Source organism: Hevea brasiliensis, chromosome 9 (genome assembly GCF_030052815.1).
Source record: "Hevea brasiliensis isolate MT/VB/25A 57/8 chromosome 9, ASM3005281v1, whole genome shotgun sequence".
Taxonomy (NCBI): Eukaryota; Viridiplantae; Streptophyta; class Magnoliopsida; order Malpighiales; family Euphorbiaceae; genus Hevea; species Hevea brasiliensis.
The window spans coordinates 31206460-31214007 of NC_079501.1; positions in this window are offsets into that span (position 1 = coordinate 31206460).

The window sequence follows — 7548 nt, forward strand, 5'->3', positions numbered from 1 at the left end:
CCATCTGTCTGTGAATGGAATGCAGTACTGAAGTTCAATATAGTTCCTAGGGCTTTTTGTAGACTACCCCAGAATCTAAAAGTGAACCTTGGATCTCTATCTGACACAATCGATATTGGCACTCCATGAAGTCTTACATTCTCATCAATATAGAGTTTAGCTAATCTATCCAGGCTATAATCCATCCTCACTGGCAGAAAGTGTGCAGATTTAGTCAATCTGTCCACAATGACCCATACTGCATCATGATTCTTTTGTGTTTTAGGAAGTCCCATCACAAAGTCCATTATAATTCTTTCCCATTTCCACTTGGGAACTAGCAATGGCTGTAGCAAACCAGCTAGCACTTGATGTTAAGCCTTCACTTGCTGATAAGTTAGGCATTTGGATACATATTTAGCTATGTCTCTCTTCATACCTATCCACCAATAGTGCTCTCTGACCGTTCTATACATTTTTGTCCCACCAGGATGCATAATAAAAGGAGAGTCATGTGCTTTCTTCATAATGATTTGCCTCAATTCCACATCTTTTGGAATGCACACTCTGCCTTGGTGTATTAATAAGCCATCATTATTCACAGAAAATCCAGGTTTCTTGCTATCTCGAGCTTCTTTCATCAACATCTGATGCTTTTTATCATTTTGTGCAGCCATTTTAATATGATCAATCAACATCGATTGCACTTGCCAAGTAGCTACCATCAGTCCCTCACCATCAATCTTTAGATTAGCCCACAATGCTCTCAACTCATGCACCATAGTCAAAGAAGAAACATTTAAACTAGCCATAGTCTTACGACTTAAGGCATCTACTACCACATTTGCTTTTTCTGACTGATAATCTATCAAACAATCATAGTCTTTAATCAGTTCCAACCATGTCCTCTGTCTCAAATTCAGTTCTTTCGGTGTGCCCAAATACTTCAAGCTCTTGTGATCTTTGTAAATATAGCATTTCTCCCCTTACAAATAATGTTTCCAAATTTTTAGAGCAAATACAATAGCAGCAAGCTCCAAGTCATGTGTAGGATATTTTCTCTCATGGGTTTTCAGCTAATGAGATGCATAAGCAATGATATTTCAGTCTTGCATCAGTATACAGCCTAGCCCATTGTGAGAAGCATCACTGTAGATAGTATATTCTTTACCCAATGTAGGTAAAGTAAGGACTGGAGCTTTAGTCAAACATCTCTTTAACTCATTAAAGCTTTGCTGGCATTTATCAGTCCACTGAAATTTTACATCTTTCCGAAGTAGCTTGGTCAGTGGAGATGCTAACATGGAGAATCCCTTTACAAAACGGCGGTAGTAACCAGCTAAGCCTAGAAAACTGTGAGCTTCTGTAACATTTCTGGGTAGCTTCCAGTTAAGGATAGCTTCTACCTTGCTAGGATCTACCTTAATGCCTTCAGCTAACACAATGTGCCCCAAGAAAAAAATTTCCTTTAGTCAAAATTCACACTTTGATAACTTAGCATATAACAGTTTCTCCCTTAGGGTTTGTAGCATAATCCTCAGGTGCTTATCATGCTCCTCTACACTTTTCGAATACACCAAAATGTCATCGATGAATACCACAACAAACTAATCTAAATATGGCCTGAAGATAGTGTTCATCAGGTCTATAAAAGCAGCTGGAGCATTGGTTAGCCCAAATGGTATAACCAGGAACTCATAGTGGACATATCGAGTTCTAAAAGTAGTTTTAGGAATACTCTGTTCTTGCACCTTCAACTGATAATACCCCGATCTCAAGTCAATTTTGGAGAATACAGCTGCACCCTTCAACTAATCAAACAAATCATCTATGTGGGGTAACATATATCTATTCTTTATTGTCACCTTATTCAACTATCGGTAGTCGATACACAGATGGAGAGTACCATCTTTCTTCTTAACAAACAACACTGGTGTTCCCCAAGGTGACACACTGGAGTGGATGAAGCCCTTGTTTAGCAATTCTTGTAACCGCACCTTCAACTCCTTCAACTCAGCAGGTGCCACTCTATAAGGTGTAAAGGAGATTGGGTCCACACCAGGCACAATCTCTATTTCAAACTGCACTTCTTTTTCTGGAGGTAACCTGACAATTCTTCAGGAAACACGTCTGGAAAATCACATACTGTAGGGATGTCCCTCAATGCTAGACTCCCTACTTGGGTGTCTATCATGTGAGCCAAATATGCTTCACACTCCTTCCGGATCATTTTCCTAGCAAGTGCAGTTGAAATGAGATTTGATGTTAATAATTGCCTCTCCCCGTGTATTACCACATCACCATACTGAGGGAGACCAAAAGTGACTATCTTCAGTCTACAGTCAATCATAGCATGATGTCTGGCTAACCAATCCATGCCCAAGATGATATCATAATCTCTGAAGGACATTTCAATCAAATCAGATAGAAAAGTATGTCCTTGGATCACCAAAGGACAATCCTTATACATTTTGTTGACCCTAACCTCTTGTCCTAGTGGACTAGTTACTAGCACCTTAAAATCCATTTTCACGTAAGGGACATCAATAAAATAAGCAATGCTGGCACTAACATAAGAATGGGTAGACCCGGGATCAAATAACACATACACATTTTGTTCAAAGACAGAGAATGTACTAGCTACTATGTCAGAAGTTTCAGCCTCTTCTCTCTGCTGCATAGTATATGCTCTGGCTGGAGCACTACCTTACTCTGACTGATTAACTGCACCCTGACTGCCTGAGGTACTAACCCTACCTCTGCCTCTACTAGTTGGCTGTGAACCTCTTGTAGCAGAACCTTAAACTGACCCTTCAGTGGTGGTGGGTGGCCCAGATCTGTGAGGAATGGTACAATCCTTCACAAAATGCCCTATACCACCACAATTAAAGCAGGCTTTGGTGGCTTTGTAACATACCCCTCTATGGTTCTTACCATGTGTGTCACATGGATGGGGAGGGAGAGAACTCCTAGTCGTTTGCTAACCAGATCGAAGTGGTCTCTGTACTGAAAATCTTCCCCTACCAGATTTTTTTCTACTTTGTCTCCCGAAGTTCTTCCTCTTACCAGTATTGCCACTGAAACTCTGATCCACTGATTTCTCACTATTCACTTTTTTTATCTTCTCTTTCACGGGTGCCCCTTCTGATTCTAACCTTTCTAACTCGAGGGCTTGAGATATCAGTTCAGAAAAATTATCATGCCAGAATTCGACCACTTGCATTCTCAAACTAGGCTTCAATCCAGCCTTAAACCGTTTACATCTTTCTCTACTAGTAGTGAGTAAGCTCCCAGCATAGTGGTTCAGGCAGAAAAATTCCCTTTCATACTCTGCCACTATTTGACTCCCCTATTTCAGGCTTAAGAATTCCTACAGTTTCATGTCCGCATAGGTGCCTGGGATGTATTTCTGTCTGAACTATCTAAGGAAGTCATCCCATGTCAACACCGGGGGTTCCACCAAACTATAGGGGATGGTTTTCCACCTATCATACGCATTCCTTTATAGTAGTGAGATTGAGTACTCAAACTTTAATTCTTTTGTGCAGTGCAGCTTCTTAAATACTCTCTCCATTTTTTCAATCCACAGTGGGTCCACTATTCCCTTAAACTCAGTAGTCCCATATTTGACTAGCTTGTCATACTGTCTGGCTAGAGGCTGTGGTTGCACTACTGGTGCTTGAGTTGGGGCTTGGGTTGGCATGTTCCCAGCCATTTTTTGGAACAAAGCAGCCATTTGTTGAGCAAACTGTGCAGGGAATTACTGCATGGGAGGAGCTAGTGCAGCTGACCCACTAGCATTCTAAAGAGCTGGAGCTTCCCTTTGTGTCTCAGCCTTTATTGATTGCTCAATTGAGCGATCTCTTTTTTTCATGTTCACTTAGAGGATATTTTGTCTCCTGAACAAATAACACAAGGAGATTTCCCTCCATTAGTTTATATTTATAATGTAATGCATCGTATGTATCAAACAATGACATTGAGCAGTTGTACTTATCAAAGAAAATATTCAAATTCACAGTTCAAAACATGCTTTGAAAAATGCTCTGATACCACTAAAACATGTCACACCTTATCCTTATATAAGGCATTACATGATCCCATAATATATCCAATGAATTATCAAACTTCGCCTATCGATAACCCACTAAATATGTTACAAGGAATTTTAAACAATTTCAATTTCCTTCAAGGTGAAAAGAGAAGATAATCATCATTAAAGAACTTTTATTGGGGTTTATATCATGGTAATAAATTTTAATCTTTTCAGAATTTTTAAAATCTTTATAGAAATTTTGACAGAGTTTCGTTTGTAAATGGAGAAAACAGTTCTTCAAAACCTATTAAAACACTCCCAATATTCATTTAAACTACAACTCCATTTAAACTCGTCACAATCCATTATCAATCAATACAATTTCAAGCAATTCATTACATAGAAAAAAATTCAAAAAAAACTCAAGGATTTCATTAATAAGAAATAACTGGCTTACATTACAAATATTTACATTGATCAAAATAAAATTCTAAAAGTTTTATACAACTACTCAAGTCAAGCATGTACATACACCCAGATACATATACATTAAAAGAAATATTTATAAGAGTATATTCTATATAACTGGTAATGACTCCAAAATAATGATTTCTTCACGTCACCAGCAGCCTACTCTGCTGCTTTATCTGTCTCTTTACCAGCGACATCAATAAAAAGCTATCGCAGAGCCAAAGACTTAGTGGTGCACAACTTAAAGAAAATAATAATTTACACACTAAGATAATCACAAATTTTCAAATTAAATCAATTGAATTATTAACACATATAAAATCATGCTTTATTTCTAAGCTAAAAAATTCCTTAAATAAATCAAATTTCATTCCACAAATTATAAAACAAAATTTTGAAAAGTCACACAGCTTGATCATGACACAAATATCCAATTCGTTCGAATAAACAAAGGCTAATGGGGAATGCAAAAGCTAGCTAGCACAAATATATGAGTACTCATTCAATTCATCTTCAATTGGCACACACCTTAACACTTCAGCCAGAGAAAAAATATAAATCCAATTCTTCCCACTAGGCAAGCTAGTGAGGAATTCAAACATATAGTCATGACAGCTGTGGTTTCAAACTATTTCAACAATTTTTCAAGCATAAAAAATATTCATAAATTCACATTCTTGTTTCATTTCAAATATTTTCTCAAAATTGGGCTAGCAATACATAATTTTTGTCAATCAAAGTATTCAATATAAATAAGTCCATAAATTAATTTCACAACTCATTCAATTGAAAATTCAATTTGAAAATCAAAAAGGGGTTAGTTGTTGTACACAAACCTCTTAACTAGTCTTGACTTGGTCCAATTTTTCTTCCTTCCCTGGAGGGCTCATTTTCCACTGAAACACATAATTAGAGTGTTTTAATATCCATTCAACTTATTTCTAAATAAATAATCCAACAATTAAATTCTTATATATTTAATTTACCCAATAAAACTTATAAGATTTGAGTCCTTTGCAATTAGTATATTTGTGGTTACTATTCACTCACTATTCATTCAAAATGTTGACTTTTTCATAATTGATAGGTATACCATTCCTAAATACATAGTTCAACTACATTTTGAGTTTTTATGTTGTTGACATTTTTTGTCAATTATAATTCAAGGCCTATTAAGAGTAATTTCAAAATTTCTGTTTTGGAATCTTATGTTTACTGTTCCATTGGACCAATTTATAGTAAAAATTTGGCTAAACTTTCTTCATCAAAGTTGTTCCTTAATGTGTTTAGTTTAATTCTCTTTTTGAATCACTCAATTTAGAGTGTTTTAGCTTAAGTTATGGCATTTTAAACATAATTGGCCGGATTGGTCATTTCTAAATTTTATGGGCAAGTTTTTGGTTCTGGCAATTTTGGTGACCTAATTTTGTTAGAAATTTGACTAGGTTATGGTCAAAATTTAGGTTTTTATTCTTCATGAAAGTTGTTCTACTATGTCTAAGCTTTCCAATGGATCAAAAATCAGGCTATTTGGGCCTCTCTACACAAAGTTATGACCATTTGAACATGTACTGTTCATTTGGTCAATTCTGCCCAGAATTAGGGCACTAATTCTGGTTTCAACCTAATTTTAGACCAACTTATGGTCACTTTTTGGGCAAGATTTCTTCACCAAAATTGTAGCATTATGACCCTAGTTTCATCTCAAATTAGTCTCACACCAATTGGAATCATGCAATTCAACTTATGACCTCTTAAGTGGACAAAGGTCAGGCTGTTCATAATCTAACCATTCCACATTCATGACCTATCTTAATTCCAATCATCAAATTATACTTATTAGCACCCTAATTGACCATTATTGAGCATTAAACACATCAATTATTCCACAATTCTAAAAATTCTCAATTTTTCCTAAAACCCTAATCACCGAGAACCCTAATTTTGCAATTGTCTAATTCATATCAAATTCACTTCACTAATTATACCCAACACCTCATAAAACATCACAAAACATGTTTAATTCAATTTAACTCATCAAATACTTCACTCTCACAAGCTGGCCATGTAACGATCGGGCTACAACCACTAGAGGAATTATCCGCTTTGGCCATAAGCCTAACGATTTTGTCCCATAGGTGGAATGGAGAACTTCTTAGGAGGTCACTCATCCTATGATTTCTCTCAAGCGAGTATGCTTAACCCTGGAGTTCTTCCAACTCTCCAGGCCATTCCACCGAAAGGCGCCTCTAAAATTGCTAAAAATAGAATTCTTTAGACTTTGCATTTTAGGGTTACTATTCATAGCACTATTCAAGTCAAAATGTTAACTTTCTCATGCTTAATAGGTATGTTAATTCCAATTACACCCACATACTACATTTTGGTTACCAATTTTATTGGTTTTGGTTGTTTTCTCAAATCTTAAGTCTTTTAGGCACAAATTTCAAAATTTCAGTTTTGGTGTCCTGTTTTGCACTGTTCCATTGGTCATGTTTTGCATGAAATATTTGAATAACTTGTTTTAAATTAATTTTAATACAACGTTTATGAGTTCGTGGAATTATTTTGATAATATTTTGAAATGTGAATTTTGAATTAAATTATGGTTGACTGTGTTGATTTGAGATGTTATTAGTGGTTGGAGCCCGATCGTTACAGGCTGAATTTCATAGGGTTCGGCATGATTTTTCATGTTTCTTTACATAAATTCATCAATTTTAACTTAATTTCATGCATGTATACTTAATCAAGTAGAGAGAGGTAACTCACCTATGTGAAGCTTTTCAATCTTCTTAAATTCTTCAATCTTCTTAAATTCTTCAATTTTCTTCTTTTAATCTTCAACCCAAAGTGAGATTTTAAGAATTAGTGTTGGGAATTATAGGAATTATGAGGGAAAATTAGGGTTTTAATGAGCTTTAATGGCTCATCAATGGAGGTTTTTGAGAGAGTGTAAGAGAGAGAAGGTGGGATGGCTAGGAGAAGAAGGAAGAAGGAAGATTTTTAATTCTCATTTAATCCTATTTGTACTTATCTCAAATTAATTTAATTAAATTATA